Source organism: Bufo gargarizans, chromosome 3, assembly GCF_014858855.1.
Source record: "Bufo gargarizans isolate SCDJY-AF-19 chromosome 3, ASM1485885v1, whole genome shotgun sequence".
NCBI lineage: Eukaryota > Metazoa > Chordata > Amphibia > Anura > Bufonidae > Bufo > Bufo gargarizans.
The window spans coordinates 331,712,584-331,735,693 of record NC_058082.1 but is presented as its reverse complement, the minus strand read 5'-3'; positions in this window follow the sequence as shown (position 1 = coordinate 331,735,693).

The following is a 23,110-nucleotide window of genomic DNA, read 5'->3' as shown; positions in this document are numbered from 1 at the left end:
CTCGGGACCGTAACCCCTCCAATGCACCAGATACTGAAGAGAGCGGCGGACCCGACGAGAATCAACAATTTTGGATATTTGAAACTCCCGATTACCATCCACAACAACAGGAGGAGGTGGCAGCGGTGATGGTTCTAGAGGTGGAACATACTTCTTGAGCAGCGACTTATGGAAGACGTTATGGATCTTAAAAGTCTGAGGTAGCTCCAGGCGAAAAGCCACAGGTTTAATGACGGCTACAATTTTATAAGGACCAATGAACCTAGGACCCAGTTTCCAAGAGGGAACCTTCAACTTAATATTCCTAGTAGACAACCACACATAGTCATTCACTCCTAGGTCCGGACCTGGCGACCGTTTCTTATCGGCCATGCATTTGTATTTACCACTCATATTTTTCAAGTTAGCTTGCACCTTCTGCCATACCGATAAAAGAGATGAAGAAAACCGTTCCTCTTCGGGAACCCCAGGAGACCCCCCCTCTTTGAAAGTACAAAATTGGGGATGAAAACCGTATGCACCAAGAAATGGTGACTTGCCAGTGGATTCCTGACGGCGATTATTTATGGCAAACTCGGCTAACGGTAAATATGATGACCACACCTCTTGGTTTTCAGACGCAAAACACCTTAAATATGTTTCTAGGTTTTGGTTGGTACGCTCAGTCTGTCCATTCGACTGAGGATGGAAAGCTGAGGAAAAGGATAAGTGTACCCCTAAACGGGTACAAAAAGCTTTCCAAAACTTAGAAATAAACTGGGTTCCCCGATCCGAAACCACATCGGAAGGGACCCCGTGAAGCTTCACGATTTCACTGATAAACACCTGAGCAAGAGTCTTAGCATTAGGAAGTGCGGGTAGCGCAATAAAGTGTACCATTTTGCTAAACCTGTCTACTACTACCAAGATAACTGTTTTACCCGCAGACAAAGGTAAGTCAGTGATGAAATCCATTGATAGATGTGTCCATGGTCTATTGGGGATGAAAAGTGGCAATAAAGACCCTGCTGGACGTGTATGAGAGACTTTCGCGCGTGCACAAGTAGAACAAGTAGACACGAAATCTATTACATCCTGACGCAACCTTGGCCACCAAAAACGACGAGACAATAGCTCCAAGGTTGCTTTACTACCCGGGTGCCCAGCAAGTGCCGAATTATGATGTTCCTTCAATAACTCAAGACGCAGGTTTAACGGTACAAACAATTTCTCTGAGGGGCAAGAGGCCGGGGCGTCCCCCTGGGCCTCTAACACCTTTCCCTCTAGAACAGAGTGTACAGCAGAGACAACCACTCCTCTTTGTAAAATAGGTACCGGATCACTAACATTACCCCCTCCAGGGAAACTACGAGACAATGCGTCTGCCTTGGTATTTTTTGCCCCAGGACGATAGGTGATTACAAAGTTAAATCTGGTAAAGAATAGCGACCACCTAGCTTGTCTAGGGGTGAGACGCTTAGCCGATTCTAGGTACAGAAGGTTTTTGTGATCCGTAATTACCGTGACGGGGTGGATTGCTCCCTCTAAGAAGTGACGCCACTCTTCAAACGCCAGTTTAATCGCCAACAGTTCCCTATTTCCAATATCATAGTTCTTTTCTGCTGCAGATAATTTTTTGGAAAAGAAAGCGCAAGGACGCCATTTGCCAGGAGACGGACCCTGAGACAATACAGCCCCCACTCCCACCTCCGACGCATCAACTTCAACAATAAAAGGCTGGGAGACATCAGGTTGAATTAGGACAGGTGCCGAGGTAAATCTCTCTTTTAGAGAGGAAAATGCAATTTTAGCGGCGTCAGACCATTTAGAAAAATCAGTCCCCTTCCTAGTCATGTCAGTAAGGGGTTTAACGATCACTGAATAATTTTTAATAAACTTTCTGTAGAAATTTGCGAAACCCAAAAACCGTTGTAGAGCTTTAAGGTTCTCAGGAAGATCCCAATCTAAAATTGCCTGGACCTTCCCAGGATCCATACGGAAACCTGAAGCAGATAATAGATATCCCAGGAATTGTATTTCCTGAACGGCGAAGACACATTTTTCAATTTTCGCATATAATTTATTCGTCCGTAGGACCTGCAGTACTTGCCTGACATGTACTTCATGTGTTTTCAGATCAGCCGAATAAATTAAGATATCATCTAGGTATATGACTACAAACCTGCCGATGAGATGACTAAAAATATCATTAACGAAATGTTGGAAGACAGCAGGGGCATTGGTCAGACCGAAAGGCATGACTAAATTTTCGTAATGCCCCTCAGGGGTGTTAAAAGCTGTCTTCCACTCATCCCCTTCCTTGATACGAATCAGATTGTAGGCCCCCCTAAGATCAAGTTTGGAGAACCACCTAGCACCCACAATCTGATTAAAAAGGTCAGGAATGAGAGGAAGAGGGTATGGGTCTCGGACGGTTATCCGGTTTAGCTCACGGAAATCTAGGCAAGGACGCAGGCCCCCATCTTTCTTTTTAACAAAGAAAAACCCTGCAGCCACGGGTGAAGAAGAGGGTCTGATGTGTCCCTTGGCCAGACTCTCGGAGATATAATCTTTCATGGCTTGTCTCTCGGGACCCGAAAGATTATACAACCTGGACTTGGGTAATTTTGCACCGGGAATCAGGTTAACCGGGCAATCATAAGGACGATGAGGTGGTAGCTTCTGACAACCCTTTTCAGAAAAAACGTCCTCAAAGTCCAAAATAAATGTAGGTAGGGAAGCTATGGAGGCGATTAAGCAATTGTTATTTAAGCAATTCTCTCTGCAATGCTCACTCCACTCCAATATCTCCCTGGCCTGCCAATCCACCACTGGATTGTGCGCTACCAACCAGGGAAGACCCAATACCACAGGAGAGGGAAGGCCCTCCAGAACGTAACATGAAAGACGCTCCTTATGGTGGTCCCCTACCCGAAGATGTAAGTTATGGACAACGTGAGTGAGGTTTCTCTGAGACAGAGGAGCAGAGTCAATAGCGAATATGGGAATGGGTCTCTGCAGCGTACAGAGAGACAAACCCATAGTGCGGGCAAAATGGGCATCTATCAAATTTACCCCTGCACCACTGTCTAGAAAAAAAGAAATAGACTCCGTCTTAACACCAAAAACAATAACCGCTGGCAACACAAATTGAGATGTTCGTATGGAGGAAACGTATACCCCCCGGCTGACATCCTCCGCACAGCCTGGGGTAAGTAGTTTTCCGACGGTCTTTTGTTTTTGGGAAAAGGAGGGACAGACATTAATGAAATGACCCTTCCCCCCACAGAAAAAACAAGCCCCCCAACTACGGCGAACCTCAGGAGGACGGACCTGACGAGAAGTTCCTCCTAGCTGCATAGGCTCATCCAAGTCAGTACAGACTAACTGCTGCTTGGGAGAGGTTACCGATTGCTCAGGAATTTTCGATCTCTCCCTAAGACGTCTATCTATCCTGATAGAGAGGGACATAACAGCATCAAGGGAAAGGGGGGTCTCATACAGCGCCAGCGCATCCTTAACCCTTTCAGATAACCCAGAGCAGAACTGACTCCTGAGAGCCGGGTCGTTCCACTGAGTATCCGTAGCCCACCTGCGGAACTCTGAGCAATATTCCTCTGCTGGCCGATCTCCCTGTAGGAGTCTCCGTAACTTCGACTCAGCCAGGGCGACACGGTCAGGGTCATCATATATGAGACCCAAAGCCCCAAAAAATCCCTCCACTGACCGGAGAGCCTGGGAACCAGGGGGTAACGAGAACGCCCAGGATTGCGGGTCCCCCTGAAGCAGGGAAATAACAATCCCCACCCGCTGTTCTTCATTACCTGAGGAGTAAGGGCGCAGCTTAAAATATAATTTGCAGGCCTCACGGAACAACACAAATTTGTCCCTTCCCCCAGAGAATCTGTCAGGAAGAACAACCTTGGGTTCTGTAACAACCTGGTTACCCATAGCAACCGCTGGGCTTACGGTCTGCTGCATTTGCTGCTGCTGTTGGAGGACAGACGCCTTCAATCCTGCCACCTCCAAAGACAGGCCTTGAAGCTGTTTTGCCAAAGCAGCAATAGGATCCATATTGGATTCTAAATAGAGGAAAAAAAAAAAAAATTATATATATTTATTTTTTTTTTCTCAAAAAAAATAACGGCCAGTTATAATATCACGATCGGCGTAACTGTCACATACGTGACACGGAGGGAGGAAAAGAGGGAGGCCCTGCCCTAGTGAGAGGGAAGGTGGTGACCCCTGACTCACCTTGCGACTGGCTGCCCTGTCGTCCCTAGACGGGTTCCTCACCCGTACGCCGATCACGTGCCTAAAACCCTGGCTTTCCCTAGGATGAGCCCTAGATAGTGAACAGGGCGGTGGGAACACTAGTCCGCACCACTAGCTCTAAAGGAAAACACCAAGGGGAGGACAGACAATACAAACTAAACATATAATCCCAGGAGGGCAACAACAGGAGACAACAAAAGCCCAACAGGGATCCAGAGGGTAGCACTCTGGAACAACAACCAGATTCTCAGCTCCAGTGGGTCAGCATAGATGTCCAGGTAGGAAGCTCTATAACTGGCAACAAGAGAAGTGTGAGAGGAGAATATAAGGAGTTTGGGAGTGGCAGACAAGAAACAGCTGAGGAGGAGAAGCTACGGATCCCTGAGTGAGACAAAAAGTATAGCAAGGCAAACACAGAAAACAAACACTAAGAAACACTGTGATCCTTAGACATAGAGTGCGCAGCCACCCGCTGCGACTTCCTGACCCCGGGTATAACGGAGTCAGACGTGGCTCTTGACACCCTCGTGACAGTGAATGCCTAATGTTTGGTGGAATTCAACACCTGTTGATGACGTCCACGTGTTACCAAATTTCAGCTTTTTTTTTTTTTAAGGTGGGATTTCGTTAGCCATGTTTTTAATCCAATTTGATATTTTTTGTTCTTTGAAATATATGTATTTGACATCTATTTGTACTGGCCTGCATTAAAATTGATATTGAATGACCATCTAATATACCTCCAGCCATATAATTACTTGATGTTTTCTGTCAGGTGAATGACTCATTTTTGGAGCCTGTACTCCCATGGCCTAAAATAAAAAATTTCTAGGCTCCAGCAGGCCACATTAATGAGAGTTTCCCTTTAATGCATAAAAATGGCCCCTGATTAAAATACTGATTTTTTGTGGGAATTTTTTCTTTTGATCCCCTTCTGGTATGTCACTGTCCATGTTGTGAGACGATTTGTGCACTTCTTCTAAGTATTTGTTGGCTGCATTAATAACCTGAAAGTTTTTCACGTTCGTCTGCCATTAAAGTGAATGGGGCGTTCGTGAATCGTCCCAGCTGATGTTGATCCATCACTATCTATAAGAGAAAAAAAGAGAATAAGATCACCATGAATATTATAAATATTGGTCCCAAATAAACCACCCACTATACAGGAATAGAGGCAAGGGTTTCCAAAGGGCTAAAGGGCAAACAAACCACTCACAATATATTCCCAATTTAATAGTCAACATTAAGACCAGAAGGTTTAAGTGTATTCAGCTTATAGGTTCACAGTAATTCTTTTTTATTTTTTTTAATTTTTTAATTTATTTATTTATCTTTTCCAATATACAAAAAGCAGATACAAATACAAATATGGACCGTCCAAAGGGTCCATATTACAAAACATTTTACATTTGTTTAAACATTTACCTATATCATTTTTACCCAAATACCACCCACCCCACTGAAGAGAGAGAGAGAGAGGGGGAGAAAAAAAAATATATATCAAACAACTTGGCCCTGGTTCAACCATTTTTTCCAGATTTTATCCAATTTTTCCTGTCTATCCCTCGATCTCTCCATGCCCTGTTCCAATCTAATCAAATCGTGTACAGCTTCCTGCCACTGTCCTACTGTGGGGGGATCTTTATTTATCCATTTTCGAAGTATCAACAGTCTAGCCTGAAACAATACCTTATTCAAAATCGACTGTAACTCTCTATTTAACTTAATATGTGCGGTAGCCCCCAGTATACAGACCACCGGATCCTCCGGAACTTGGATACCCAAAAATAATGCTATAGTCTCTACAATCTCCTTCCAATATCTAATCAATTTTGGGCATCTCCAAAAACAGTGTATAAGATCCGCTCTCTCAGCCCTACATTTTGGGCACTTATCCGAGGTTCTAACCCCCATTTTCTTTAACAACCAGGGAGATCGATGTAACCTATGGAGAATAAAAAATTGCGAAATTTTATGTGAAGCCCTTTCTGAGACCCCGACATAACTTCTAAGGGCATCAACCCACTTATCTTCCGAAAAAGATAAAAGATCCTTTTCCCAATTTCCTCTAGCTGATATTATGATCCTTTCTTTTTTTGCCTCCATCAAAATTCCATACTTTTTTTTTGTCAGTCCCTTTTTTTCCTCTCCATTAGTAAATCTATGTATTCTATTTGATTGTTCTTTTCTATATTTATTTGAATTAGCTGGTATCTTAACCATGTTTTTTAACTGGAGATATTTAAAACTATCCTTTTGAGGGATCCCGAACTCTGTTACCAAGGTGGCGAAGTCCTTCAATATATCTTCCTCAAATAATTGCACTAAATATTTGACCCCCTTTTTTTCCCAATCTATATAAGATTTAATCTTTTGCACTTCCTTTAGGTTTATATTTTTCCAAATAGGTGTGTAATTCAAAAAGCCCTTAATATCCATAATTTTTTTTAGTTCCACCCATGTGTTTCCCATTAAATTCATTAACTTATTTTCTGTATTATCTTTCCCTAGTGTTCCTGACTCCAAAACCTCTAAATAGTTTATTTCCCCTATCCACCCCATCTTCATTAACTCATCCCTCCCCACCGTTCCTTTTAAAGTTCCGCTTATCTGAGTATATTGTGTTAATAAAAAATCCAATTTGGAACTGCTAAACCGCCATCTCTTACTGGGAGTTGAAGGACCTGTCTCTTTAACCTAGGAGTATTACCTTTCCAAATAAAATCCCCCATTAAAGTATCTAGTAACCCCCAAAAAATTCTGGGCAACCACATTGGGGAATTTTGCAAAACATATAGAATTTTGGGGAGGAAAATCATTTTTATTAAATTCACCCGACCCTGAATTGATAATGGCAATTTTTTCCAGATATGTATTTTAGTTCTAAGTTCTTTTATTAAAGGAAGTATATTTAATTTCTCATAATCTTGAATATTTGTTGAGATCTGTATGCCTAAATATATAAAACTCTTGTGTTGTTCAAGTACGTGCACCTTTGCAAAATTCTGTGGTGGCCCCTTACCTAATAACATCATATGGGATTTCTCCCAGTTTATATTTAATCCCGAATAAAATCCAAACTTATCTATTATATCTATAGCTCTATTAAATTCATCTCCCGTATTGTGCAAAAAAATAAAAATATCATCGGCATACATTATTAATTTTTCCTTTCCATCCTTATACTGAAAACCAATATACTCCTTATTATTTCTTATCAAGCATGCCAAAGGTTCAATTGCAATGGCGAATAATAGTGGAGAGAGAGGGCATCCCTGCCTGGTGCCCCTATGAAGGGCAAAAGGCAGGGACAAGCTCCCGTCCACCATCACCCTGGACCTAGGATTGGAATATATGAGTTGGATCCATCTTATAAATCCCTCCCCTACACCAACCCTTTTTAATACTGCCCATAAATACTCCCACTCGATGCAATCAAAAGCCTTTTGTGCATCGAGTGAGAGTATAGCTTTTTCGCCAACTTCTGTTTTATTAGCTTCAATATTGAGGTACAGCCTTCTAATATTTGAATATATTGTCCTCCCCGATATAAATCCTGTCTGATCTTCATGGATTATACCTTTAATCACCTTAGAGAGCCTACTAGCCAGAACCTTTGCTAATATCTTTACATCCGTATTCAACAGAGATATTGGCCTATATGAGCCGGGATCTAATTGGTCTTTATCTTTTTTGGGGATCAAAGTTATTATTGCTTCACTCATTGACTCTGGTAACTCACCCGTTTTTTGGACATCACACAATGTCGCACTTAATTCCGGTATTAACACCTGTGAATAAGTTCTATATATTTCAAAAGGAAGTCCATCGCACCCTGGTGATTTTAGTGGTTTCACCTGACCCAGAACCTCCTCTATCTCTAAATTAGAAATTTCTTTATCCAGGAATTCTTTTTGTATTTTAGATATCTCGGGAATAGGAATCTGATCTAAGTAATTATCCAGGTCTTTTTTGTTATATTGTACCCTAGACTTATACAATTCCTCAAAATAATCAACGAAGACCTTTTTTATTCCCTCAGGTGAACTTACTATTTCACCTTTATTATCCTTAACAGCCCCTATCCATGCTTTCCCTTTCTGGTTTTTCACTATACCTGCAAGAATTTTTCTAACCTTTCTCCCTCCGATGCCAACTGAAACCCCTGAAATAGCAATTCCTTCCTTGTTTTGTCCATATAGTATGTTTTTAAGTTTTCTTGTTCTTGCTCCCATTTCTTCTTATTGTTTCCGGTTGGATTCCTTATGCATCTAACTCTAGCATCATCTAAATTCTTTTCCAAAAATGTACCCTTTTCTTTAATAGTTTTCCTAAAACAATTCACCTTTTTAAACAGACACCCTCTCAGGTATGCCTTGGCCATGTCCCATACTATAGATCTTTTAGCAGAGCCGATATTTAAAAAAAATTTTTTTTTTAAAATCCAATCCTATACTCTCTTTATCTAAAATATACATTAACCAGTGAGGGTTGAACTTGAACAGAGGCAGATTTTGCCTCTTGTTCAAATCCAAATCCGTTATAAGAGCACTATGATCGGACAAAACCATCGGGAAGTACTTTATCATTATCTTTTTTTGGGTCATTACATTTTTATTTCCTAGAACCATGTCTATTCTTGACCACGTCTGGTGTGTTTTGGAATAACAGGAGTACATTATTTCCTCTGGATTTAAGTATCGCCAGACATCAATCCAATTAAACTCCAGGACCGTTTTACAAAAATCTACATTTTGCACTCTTCCCCCTCCGCCAGACACCCTGTCTCTGAGTGGATCCATTACAGCATTATAGTCCCCTGTCGCAATCATTATACATTCCTGTTTATTCAACATAAATCTATGCAACTCGTACAACACATCTGAATTGTATGGCGGAGAAATATATACGTTTGCAATCACCATCCCAACCCCCTCCACTTTACAGTGTAGAAAGAGGTACCTGCCATAGTCGTCCGCCTCATATTTAACACACTCAAATTTAATCTTTTTATGTACCAAAATTGAAACCCCTCTAGAATAGGTAGTATATACCGAATGATACCCTTCCACACTCCATCCCTTTTCCATCCATATGAGGGAATCTTTAACTAAGTGTGTCTCTTGGAGGCAGACGATGGCCGGCAAAAACCTCCTAATCCACTCAAAGACAGCATATCTCTTAATCCTTTCCCGCAAACCTCTCACGTTCAACGAGACAAACCTAACCATCTAGCAGAGGGGGAAGAGAACAACAACAACAAAAACAAAGGAAAAAAAAAAACCTCTCTCTCCCCTCTCCGAGATACCCCCCCCCCCTTCCTGAGTAGCTCCCCCTCTGCTGGTCAGCAGATAGGGCAGCTCCATAACTCAGCATTATGGCTCCCCGACCCCCCCCCCCCCTCACACCCCCAGCCCCTCAACTGCCGATTGTATCCAACCATTCATTTGCATCAATAGGTGTCTGAAAAAATTCGACCTTTCCTTTATACTCCACCCTTAACTTTGCCGGAAAGAGTAAACTGTATTTCAAACCCACCTCCCTTAATCTCTTTACACTAATAAACTCTTTCCTGCGTATATTAGTGTCTGCAGAGTAATCTGGAAATAGTCTTATTTTTACCCCATGAATCTGGTATTTATCAGAAACTCTGGCGTCCGACAATATTGTGTCACGGTCCCTAGAAAGTACACATTTCACCACCATATGTCTGGGATAATCCCCTGGGACCCTCTTTTTCACTGGAACCCTGTGTGCTCTTTCAATTGCAAAAGTGGGGGAAAGAACTCCCTCCTTACAGTTCTCTTTTATCCACCGCTCCATAAATTCTACACTGTTATTCCCTTCTTCCCGTTCTGGAATCCCTACACATCTTATGTTTGCTCTCCTTGATCTATCTTCTTGATTTATTAATTTTTGTTCCATTTTGATATTTGTCTCTTTTAAACTTACAACCTCTCTCTTTAATTTCTCTACAGAATATTCCAAGGGGGAAATCCTTTTTTCCAACTTGTGTAGTCGCTCTCTTAATTTCTCCATATCTCCTCGTATTATGCTAACATCCATCTGTACCGCCCCAATCTGTGTCACTATACTCCCCACTATATTTTCAGTCCTGGACACAGTCTGAAATATATCTTTCATCATTTTGATATCCATCTCTGGAACTACTTCGGGGGTTCCTAAATCCCCCGTTATACCTGTGATCCCATTCTCCTGTGTCAGGGTATATGCCTCTGTATGTCCAGTCTTTTCTTTCTGTAAAGGGGTAGAGACTGGGGAATTTGGCGTCAAATATTTACTTAAACTATGCTGTTTTTGCCCGGTCTCTAACCCTGGAATTGATCTCCTACTACTAACCCCACCAGGAGCACGTTGTTCCTCTTTCTTCTTTGGGGGCATCTTATACTTTTAATGTTATTTTCCCTTTTCCCCTCTCTCCCCTCCCCCTCCCTTCTCTCTATTCCCCTCCCTCCTCTCCCCTTCCTCTTCCTCCGCACCTATTCTCCTCCCTCCCTCCTCTACACCTCTAGCCCCTTCCCTTTCTCACAGCTGTCTCAATTAATTCCAGATATTTTCCCCCAGCTCTTACAAATTCTCTTAATACCAACCTAACGACACTATTTGGAACTATAATACAATATCAATGTTAATATCTTATCAACAATTTAGTCCAAACAGTTAGTCCGACCAAGCAGGCCCGTATATACGGGCTGATTCCCAGAGGGAAAAGGTAAAAAAAAAAAAAGAAAGGGAGAAGGGGAAAAAATAATAATAATAATATAATTTAAAAAAAAAGAAAAACAGGAAAAGAGAGAGGTTAACTAATCAAAAAAACAAAATATTAATTAAAACGGGGAGGATAGAGGGGAACAGATCCTATTAAAGTGTTATTATTGGAGCTCCTGGTATCGGAAAAAAAAAAGAAAAAAAATAACACACAAGGTCCTGTCCAGAGACACTTTCTTAGTTCTTCTCTATGTTAGTCCAAAATGAGAGGTTAGTAAAAACAAAGGTCCACAGATCCTCAAGTCCACAGTATTTAACACTGGAGCGAATACAGGAGAGGTTAATACATTTAGGGTTAATCCTAATTGATCCAAGGATTAGTAGGGGATTAGGAGGTATTTAAACCTCGCAGTTTCAGAAAGCGGGTTTATGCTCAAAACCGGGGCATAAACCCCCTTTCTGAAACTGCGAGGTTTAAATACCTCCTAATCCCCTACTAATCCTTGGATGTAGGAAACACTCCCCGTTATTGACATCACATATCCACAGCAAATCTTCACCCCTTACCTTTCCCCTTCTCTTTCCCTTGCTCTGCTTTCCACAAGAAACACAGAAGTAACTTATAAGTGCGCCCTACTACAGATGGTATCCGGCAGGCTCTCACTTTCGCTTTTCACAACCAACTCTGTCAACACTTCTGTAATGATAACAGTTGTAGCAAAACTTCCATCCACTGTGATAAATGGACACCGGAGACACCTCCTTCTTCAACAAACAGGGCACAGCTAGCAAAAACGCCAGCAGCGCTCGGCAGCATCGATGTCACCGCCCAGCCATCTCAACCTCTGCAGACATCAAACGCCGAAACTCAGGCAGCGCTCACAGACCTCATCAGCACAAGCGCGGTGCTGCCACTCCACCGCTCCTCCGCTCCTAAGATCTCACCACCCTGGTATCGGTGTCCTCGGCTGGTCGAAGTCATCAGCAGCAAGTGTGGAGTCCTCCATCGATCGCCATGCACCGGACAACAGCCATCAGAAACACACGAGCGGGCTAGAGAGACGGAGGTGGGGGGAGGCGGAGCCCAACATCTTACATCAGACGCTCACATGCTCACATGACGAGTGATTCTTTTTTCTTTAACATATTGACCCGATTACCACCTCTCCTGGGCATCGGAACATGATCATAATGCAAGATCTTAGATCTCTTTCATTATGCTTAAAGTCACAAAAATGTTTGGAAACTGGCAAATCAAGCTGTCTTTTACGTATCGTGTAACGATGATTGTTAAGACGTGTCTTCATATCAGTGGAAGTCTCACCTAGATACATTCGTTTGCAGGGAAATAAAAGTACGTAGATAACAAAATTTGAGTCACAGGTTAGGTGAAAACGGATCTGGTGTGAAACACTAGTTCCAGGGTGAAAAAAGACACCGCCTTTATGTATATATCGACAGTTGACACAGCTAAGACAAGGGAAAAAACCAAGTCCAGCATGTGTCAATGTCATTTGTCTAGTCTGTTTTGCAGATCTGACATCTGCCCTGACCAATTGTTCAAGCAGACTCCTAGATCTGCGGTACAAAAACAGTGGAGGAGATTTAAATTCAGGGACATTCTTAATGCAACCACCTAATATACTCCATTGACGTCCGATGATTTTACTGATATCAGCATTCAATTCTGTATATGTGGAGATAAAAGGAATTCTAGACATTTTTGTATTCGTTTTTTTTTACTAGATAAGATACTGTCTCTGTCGAGCTTGCACACAGTATCCTTATGTAACTGTAATAAATCACAAGCGTATCCACATTGTACAAACTTGTCCAATATTGCATCTAGTGTATTATTCAAAGCAGAATGATCAGATATACCTCTCAAGAATTGTGAATATGGAAGATGTTTGACCATTTTTCTAGGATGGCTACTATTAATTAATAATCATGTATGTGATTAATAATGATATATAAACTTAGCACTATGTCCTTATAATTTGCCTGAGAAAGGCTCAATTGTTGAGCTGAAATGTCGCTGTACCACATTTCCATTTATATTTTGGGTAATTGCTGATTCCCCTTGGTCCTGGCACCTGTTGTTGTTATTTTTGGTCAGTGCTGTCTTTTTTCAATTTTTTGTATTTAGCATAATGGCTTTGCATGGGTCAATTAATTTTTTTAAATTATTATTTTATTTAATTTCTTGAGTTTTCTCATAATGTCTATTGTAGAATTGGATTCACCCAGGAGTTTTACCTACACACAGGAGGAGGCTGATTGTATCCTAAAAGGAATAGAGGGAGATGCTACCTTTCTCAATACCCCCTCTACACGTCTACATAAGACTACTCTTGGCGAGTACAATAAGGCCCAGTTGATACCTAGAGGTATGATATCACATCTTCGAGCGAACTTATTTTTTGCCAGTTCATTTTTTTGCAAAAGATTTGAAGCCCTCTCTAATAGATATGCTCTGCACTTTATTATCTTAAATATCGAGTAGCTGAACTTTCAGTAGTGTCATCTGAACTCTCTATTATTGATAAGCAATACAAATGTCTAATGATGAAATTTTCAAGTTCAAGGAGAACCTATCAATTCAAGTACAAAAGTTCCAAAGTGAGTCTGAAGAAGGGAAACGGATCAAGTGGAAGAGGAGGAATCCACAGATGTCTCCGCCATCCGGTGAGAACTCTTTTTTAGGGGACAATGCGACTTTACAGAAAATAGACCAATTGGTCAGGGCAGATGTTGGATCTGAAAAACAGACTACACAAATGACATTGACACATGCTGGACTTTCCCTTGTCTTAGCTGTGTCAATTGTCGATATGTATATAAAGGCGGTGTCTTTATTCGAACTGGTGTTTGACACTATATCCGTTTTCACCTTACCTGTGACTCAAAATTTGTTATCTACGTACTTTTATGTCCCTGCAAACTAATGTATGTAGATGAGACTTCCACTGAAATGAAGACATGTCTTAATAATCATTGTTACACGATACGTAAAAACGCCTTGATTTGCCAGTTTCCAAACATTTTTGTGACTTTAAACATACTGAAAGAGATCTAAGATGTTCCTATGCCCAGGAGAGGTGGTAATCGGGTCAATATGTTAAATAAAAAAGAATTACTGTGGATCTATAAGCAGAATACACTTAAACCTTCTGCTCTAAATGTTGACTGTAAAATTGGGAATATATTGTGAGTGGTTAGTTTGCCCTTTTGTCCTTTGGGAACCCTCGTCTCTATTCCTGTGTAGTGGGTGGTTTATTTGGGACGAATATTTATAATATTCATGGTGATCTTATTGTCTTTTTTTCTCTTATAGATAATGTGTTGAAGATGGACGGGAGGATGAGAAATGTGGGTACACTGGCCAGATGTTTTTGCTACTACGTGAAAACTACCTGTTAATTGATCTGCTGCAGTTCCCGAGTTGTGCTATTAATATATGTTATAACAGTTTATTAATCATATTAATCACCTGTTTACTTTTACAATACGCAGAGGAGATCCCTCATGCGCTATTTTTTAGGCGTGGTAGATCTGTGAGGTACTTATGGCAGTTGCCCCATGAATATGGGAACAACTGTTTGGTCTGTTCCTTGTTGGGATGGGGGGTGTCCCAGATAGTATGCACTCCCATATCCCTTTGGATCACTTTCGCCATAGTCCCTAATTTGTATTCTATGAGTCCATGTATCTGTACAGGTGTAATTTAATCAACCAGTGATCAAAATGGCGTAGCGCGCTACCGACAATCATATTGCACCTGTGCCAGTATACTGTTGCTGTTTGCAATATGGCCATCGTTACTTCAGAGCACTAGTGCGCATGCTCTGATAGCTGCATCATGTAGCGGTGTCACGGCAATTAAGGGTGGAACCCAGGCATGCACAGTGGTGACCTCTACATGCCAAGTTTGGCACGATATGTGCACAGAGTCGCTGTACATATGGTTGGTGTATCTCTAATCCTCCCCATCTTAATTTAAAACATTATGATTATTGCACACGTAACTTTTTCTTCACACATGTTGTGAATTGATTTTAATCTTTAACCCCTTAAGGACCGGGCTCATTTTCACCTTAAGGACCGGGCCATTTTTTGCAAATCTGACCAGTGTCACTTTAAGTGCTCATAACTTTCAAACGCTTTGACTTACCCAGGCCGTTCTGAGATTGTTTTTTCGTCACATATTGTACTTCATGACACTGCTAAAATTGGGTCAAAAAAGTTATTTTTTTTGCATAAAAAAATACATTTTTTACCAAAAATTTTGAAAAATTAGCAAATTTCAAAGTTTCAGTTTCTCTACTTCTGTAATACATAGTAATACCCCCAAAAATTGTGATGACTTTACATTCCCCATATGTCTACTTCATGTTTGTAGCATTTTGGGAATGATATTTTATTTTTTGGGGATGTTACAAGGCTTAGAAGTTTAGAAGCAAATTTTGAAATTTTTGAGAAATCTTCAAAATCCCACTTTTTATGGACCAGTTCAGGTTTGAAGTCATATTGTGAGGCTTAGATAATAGAAACCTCCCAAAAATGACCCCATTCTAGAAACTACACCCCTCAAGGTATTCAAAACTGTTTTTTCAAACTTTATTAACCCTTTAGGTGTTCCACAAGAGTTAATGGCAGATGGAGAAACAATTTTGAAATTTCTATTTTTTGGAAAATTTTCCAATATAATAAATTTTTTCCAGGAGTAAAATAAGGGTTAACTGCCAAACAACACTCAAAATGGGTTGCCCTGATTCTGTAGTTTGCAAAAACACCCCATATGTGGTCGTAAACTACTGTTTGGCCGAACGGTAGCACATAGAAGGAGGGGAACACCATATGGGTTTTGGAAGGCAGATTTTGCAGGACTGGTTTTGTTTATACCATGTCCCATTTGAAGCCCCCTGTTGCACCCCTAGAATAGAAATTTCAAAAAAGTGACTCCATCTAAGAAAGTACACCCCTCAAGGTATTCAAAACTGGGTTTACAAACTTTGTTAACCCTTTAGGTGTTCCACAAGAGTTAATGGCAGATGGAGAAACAATTATGAAATTTCAATTTTTTGGAAAATTTTCCAATATAATCAATTTTTTCTAGGAGTAAAACAAGGGTTAACTGCCAAACAACACTCAAAATGGGTTGCCCTGATTCTGTAGTTTGCAAAAACACCCCATATGTGGTCGTAAACTACTGTTTGGCCGAACGGTAGCACATAGAAGGAGGGGAACACCATATGGGTTTTGGAAGGCAGATTTTGCAGGACTGGTTTTGTTTATACCATGTCCCATTTGAAGCCCCCTGTTGCACCCCTAGAATAGAAATTTCAAAAAAGTGACTCCATCTAAGAAAGTACACCCCTCAAGGTATTCAAAACTGGGTTTACAAACTTTGTTAACCCTTTAGGTGTTCCACAAGAGTTAATGGCAGATGGAGAAACAATTATGAAATTTCAATTTTTTGGAAAATTTTCCAATATAATCAATTTTTTCTAGGAGTAAAACAAGGGTTAACTGCCAAACAACACTCAAAATGGGTTGCCCTGATTCTGTAGTTTGCAAAAACACCCCATATGTGGTCGTAAACTACTGTTTGGCCGAACGGTAGCACATAGAAGGAGGGGAACACCATATGGGTTTTGGAAGGCAGATTTTGCAGGACTGGTTTTGTTTATACCATGTCCCATTTGAAGCCCCCTGTTGCACCCCTAGAATAGAAATTTCAAAAAAGTGACTCCATCTAAGAAAGTACACCCCTCAAGGTATTCAAAACTGGGTTTACAAACTTTGTTAACCCTTTAGGTGTTCCACAAGAGTTAATGGCAGATGGAGAAACAATTATGAAATTTCAATTTTTTGGGAAATTTTCCAATATAATCAATTTTTTCTAGGAGTAAAACAAGGGTTAACTGCCAAACAACACTCAAAATGGGTTGCCCTGATTCTGTAGTTTGCAGAAACACCCCATATGTGGTGGTAAACTACTATTTGGCTAAACGGCAGGACATAGAAGGAGGGGAACGCCATATGGTTTTTGGAAGGCAGATTTTGCTGGACTGGTTTATTTACACCATGTACCCTTTCAAGCCCCCTGATGCACCCCTAGAGTAGAAACTCCATAAAAGTGACCCCATCTAGGAAACTACGGGATAAGGTGGTTGTTGTTTTGGGACTATTTTTGGGGTAAATTTGATATTTGGTTGCTCTATATTACTCTTTTTTGAGGCAATGTAACAAAAAAATTAAAATCTAAAATTGTTTCTACATTCGCTATTTAGTTTTGTGGAACACCTAAAGGGTTAACATAGTTTGTAAAGTAACTTTTGAATACCTTGAGGGGTGTAGTTTCTTAGATGGGGTCACTTTTTTGGAGTTTCTAGTCTGGGCTACATCAGGGGGGGCTTCTAATGGGACATGGTGTCAAAAAAAAAACTGTCCATCAAAATCTGCCTTCCAGAAACCGTATGGCGTTCCCTTCGTTCTATGCCCTGCCGTGCGGCTATATAGCCATTTACGACCACATATGGGGTGTTTCTGCAAACGACAGAATCGGGGCAATAAATATTTAGTTTTGTTTGGCTGTTAACCCTTGCTTTATTACCGGCAAAATGGATTTAAATTGAAATTTTGCCCAAAAATAGGTGTTTTGGCACCGTTTTTATTTTATATTTTTAACACCGTTCATCCGAGGCGTTTGGTCAAAAGTTATTTTTATAGCGACGACTTTTACGCACGCGACGATGCCCAATATGTATGGCTCTCAGACTTTGGAGACACTAAGCAGGCATCCTAAAACTGCGGCCCTCCAGATGTTGTAAAACTACAATTCCCACCATGCCCTGCTGATGGCTGTAGGTTGTCTGGGCATGCTGGGAGTTATAGTTTTACAACATCTGGAGGGCCGCAGTTTGAGGATGCCTGCACTAAAACTAATATTTTTGGGGGAAAGAAAAATAGTTTTCGTGTCTCCAAAGTCTGAGAGCCATAGTGTTTTATGTTCTCTAGTGAACTGTTGGGGATTATAAAAATTTAGTACTCCATGGAAGTGTGATACTCCCTGAAGCAATCGATAACGCAGAGGCCCGGATGATCGGGGCACGTGTCGCACTGAGTGGTGGTGTCCTTCCGTATCCCCCTCCTGCGACACACTCTGCACTTTTTTGGGTTCGTCCCTTCTTTCCAGTATGGGGGACCACACCTGGAAAGTGTTGGCCAGGGACGATCCGGGCGCCTCCAGTTCCCGAGGTACTCCGGCCTGCTCTTTCCCGGTCCGAAAAGATCAGGTCCTTGAGGACTGCCTCATAGAATTGGAGGAATGTCCCTGTGCTGCCAGCGCTTCGGGATAGTACAAAAGAGTTGTACATGGCAACCTGCACCAAGTAGACCGCAACTTTTTTGTACCATGCCCGGGTTTTGCGCATGGCGTTATATGGCGTGAGGACTTGATCCGAGAGATCAACTCCTCCCATATACCGATTGTAGTCGACGATACAATCGGGCTTGAGGACCGTTGCCGCGGTACCTCGCACAGGGACTGGGGTGGTGCCGTTACCGTGGATTGTGGACAGCATAAGGACATCCCTCTTGTCCTTATACCTGACCAGCAACAGGTTTCCACTGGTAAGTGCACGGGTCTCACCCCTGGGGATAGGTACCTGGAGGGGGTAGGCAGGGAGGCCGCGCTGATTTTTCCGCACGGTCCCACAAGCGAACGTAGATCTGGCGGCAAGGGACCTGAACAAGGGAATGCTGGTATAAAAGTTATCCACGTACAAGTGGTAACCATTATCCAGCAGTGGGTACATAAGGTCCCACACGAGTTTCCCGCTAACACCCAGAGTGGGGGGACATTCTGGGGGTTGAATACGGGAATCTCGCCCCTCGTACACACGAAATTTGTAAGTGTACCCTGAGGTACTCTCACAAATTTTGTATAGCTTCACGCCATACCTCGCTCGCTTTGTGGGAATATATTGGCGGAAACTGAGTCTCCCCTTGAACGCAATGAGCGACTCATCAACCGCGACCTCCCTTCCAGGTACGTAGGCCTGCTGAAATGTGGCCCCAAAGTGATCGATGACAGGCCGTATCTTATACAGCCGGTCATAGGCAGGATCACCTCGGGGTGGACATGCTGCATTATCGGAATAATGCAGACATTTCCGGATGGCCTCAAACCGGGAGCGTGTCATGACCATACTGTACAGTGGGGTCTGGTACAGGACGTCCCCACTCCAGTATTGCCTGACACTGGGTTTTTGGACTAGACCCATATGCAGCACGAGGCCCCAAAATGTCCTCATTTCGGCTGCACTGACCGGCGTCCAGCCACCGGGTCTAGCCAAAACTGAGCCTGGGTTTTGAGCGACGAACTGTTGGGCGTACAGATTCGTCTGCTCCACCATCAAATTCACCAGTGGGTTACTGAAAAAAAAACTAAAATAGTCAATTTCAGTAAACCCCACTGTGGGAATCTGGATTCCAGGATTGCCAGCGAAATCCGGAATCTCAGGCTCAAAGTCCACTGGGGGACACCAGCTAAGTTCATCGGCAGGGGTCTCCGGTGAACTTATTTGGTGGGCCGGGAAACCAGTACGAACCCCAGGGCGGCTCGTACTAGGGTGGGCCACAGGATCCCTAGCATGTGCGGCCCCTGGCTCCGCCTGGCGGCGTCTCCGCCGCCTTGGTGGCTCATCGTCATCCGATGATGATGAGGAGGATGCTGATGATAAGAGGAATGTGGGGTCATCCTCATCCTCACTGGGGCTCTCGGAGTCGGAGGCAATCTGGGCATATGCCTCCTCGGCCGAGAACACCCGGCGGTGGGGGGGGGCAAGTGGCAGGGGGGGGTCTGGGGTCTGATAGATGGATCAAAAAAAGTTTTGTGTAAAAGTTAAAAGTTTTTTTTTTTTTTTTTTTTTTCCTAACTAACTTTTCCCTTCTTTCCCTGCCTAACGATGCCTCTCCCTCACTGACCCTAACCTACCTGGGTGGCGATGGGTGCAGGAGGGTGATGGATGGCGATTAGGGGGACACAGGAGCTGGTGCTGGACGATGCTGCCGGGTGCTCGTGCAGAACAGGAAGAGGAGGGGAGAGAGGAGCGCAGGAAGTTTGAATCTCGCGCCTCTCTCCCCTGCACCAATCAGCACCCTGGACAGCAGTGTTCAGCACCAGGGCCAGCACCGCCTCCTCAAATCCTCGGACTGCGATTGGTGGTGTATAATTACGCCACCGATCGCAGTCTTTTTCCGGTTCATCGGGTCACCGGACACCCGAATGGACCGGAAACGCAGAAAACCGCAGGTCTGAATTGACCTGCGGTTTTCTGCGATCGCCGATACGGGGGGGTCAAATGACCCCCCCCTGCGTTGTTACGGGATGCCGGCTGAATGATTTCAGCCGAAATCCCGTTCCGATTAACCCCCGCGGCGCCGGAATGCCGATTTTAAGTCAGGACGTACCGGTACGCCCTTGGTCCTTAAGGACTCGGGAAATAGGGCGTACCGGTACGCCCTGTGTCCTTAAGGGGTTAAAGGGTTTTTGTCACCTGAAAAATGAGTATTAAGCTGGCTGACATTAGCAATGTGCTAATGTCAGCTGTACATAACTATATTAGTGCCATCTCACTGTCTGCATCCGTTATTGAGAAAAACAAACTTTTATAATATGCTAACTAGCCTCTAGGAGCAGGGGGGGCATTGAACCTGCTCCTAGAGGCTCCATTTGTCCACCTCTTTTCACACCCTTCTTCTCTTGATTGACAGGCCCAGGCAGCACTGCTCTCTTCCCGCTGTCTGCACTGTAAATCTCACGCCGTTCAGGCGCAGTGAGAAAGCCAGCAGCCGCCGAGCTTTCTTCCCTCACTGCACCTGCGCCGAATACTGAACTGTGCGAGATTTACACTGCAGACACGGCCAGTGGGAGGAGAGCAGCAGTCAATCAAGAGAAGAAGGGTGTGAAAAGAGGTGGGCAAATGGAGCCTCTAGGAACAGGTGCTCCTAGAGGCTAATTAGCATATTATAAAAGTTTGTTTTTCTCAATAACGGCAGCAGGCAGCGCGATAGCACTAATATAGTTATGTTCAGCTGACATTAGCACATCGCTATTGTCAGCCAGCTTAATGCCCATTTTTCAGGTGACAGAAACCCTTTAATTATATGAAATATTGCTCATTTTTATGCTATTTGGCATTTTGGCTACTTCACTTTTTATTGTGAGGATTTGTAATCATGTCTATTTCTATTATGACCACTATTTGTATTTCACTGTACAACATTTTTCCTTTCCTTTAAAATTTTTCCTTTATTTATTGAACAATTAATTAATAATCATGTATGTGATTGATCATGAGATATAAACTGAGCACTTTGTCCTTGTAATTTGCTTGAGAAAGGCTCTTTTGTTGAGCTGAAACGTCGCTGTACCACATGGGTGAATAAGTTATTTCATTTTAGTTTTTGCAGTGTTTCACTTTTTTTTCCATGTATATATATGTATATATACTCTAGCTGAAGGTGTGTGTCGTTAAAATATATCAACAGTATCTACAGTACCCCGCCCCATTTACAGTGATCTCCACAGCCCCCACCCCTTTACACTGATTTCCCCCCACAGTGCCACATTTTGTTCAAATGAGATGTCCACAGCAGCCCACCGCCTTAACTTTGACCTTCATAGCAGCCTGCCACTTTCACAGTGAGTTCCACAGCACCCCACAACCTTGACAGTAACCTGCACATAGGCCCTCCCCCTTAACAGTGACCTCTACAGCACCCATCCCTTAACACTGATCATAGGTTACAGTTCCCTTAACTGTGACCTCCACCATTCCCGGCCCCCTTTACAGAGACCTCCACGGCGACTTCACCTTTAACAGTGACTGCCACAGTACCCTGCTCCCTTAACAGTAACCTCACAGCACCTCGCTGCCTAACAATGACCTCACAGTACCCCACTGCCTTTTTAATAGTGGCCTCTACAGAGCTCCGTTCCCTTAAAATGCGACCTCCACCCCGCCCCTTAACAGTGACTTCTACAGCACCCCGCCCCTTAACACTAACTTCCGTAGCAGACCGTCCCCTTAACTGTGATCTCCACCGTTCCCTGGCTTCCTAACAGAGACCTCCACAGCGGCTGCCTCTTTAACAGTGACCTTCACAGCATCCTGTCCCCTTAACAGTGACCTCCACAGCGACCCACCCCTTTGCCAGTGATTTCCACAACACCCCGCCCCTTAACAGTGGCCTCTACAGCTGCCTGCACCTAGGATGGCACCATCCCCTTAATTGTGACCTCCACAGCAGCCTGCCCCTAGGATAGCCAGAGGTCCAGTTTTAGGCAGGACAGTCCGGCTTTTAGACTCCCTGACCTCCATCTGGCACAGGGTCTGGAGGGACACAGGGATGTCCTTTTGAACAGCTCCCAGTCAGACAGCAGCACTGTGCTGTCTAAGCGTGAGCTGCAAGGAGAAAGTCACCCTCTCCCCCACCCCTGCAGCTGACAGAAGTTGCAGAGTGGGAGGGGGTGTGGCCTAACCTGGTCAAGGCGTGGCTTAGTGGGACCTGGGGGCAGGGATTTTAAGTCTGTCTTTTGAGGGTGGCCTGAATTGCCACCCTACCTGCCCCCTGAACTGTTACCTTCTCAGCTATCAGCTCCCTTAACAGTGTCATCCACAGCACCCTTCCCCTTTAAAGGAAATCTGTGTCCAGGATAATAGCTATTAAAGTAAAACCATAGCCTAATAGAACTTTCAACAGGCACCTTCCCCAGGGCCCTCCTATAATGCAACCCAGGTGTTGGAATGCCTAGTGGTATAGTGCGGCCTGTTTCATTATGTGTCACGGTGCTCCTACCTGGATACGGCCAGACCCCAGGCTTTGGCTCATTTGCAATGAATAGAGGGAATAATTGAGGGATTGAAAAGAATAACTGGAGTCCAGACATTGAGATGAAGTTCAATGGCAGATTTACTTTGAATAAACGTTTCTTCAAACAATTTACAGGCTTTGTCTTGGTTCCAGTAGGCTTTAGCATTAAACTGGCAGGCAAACTCAACTCTGCTTTATCATTCTCTTACTCTGCTTTACTGACAAGCTGACTTGGTAACTT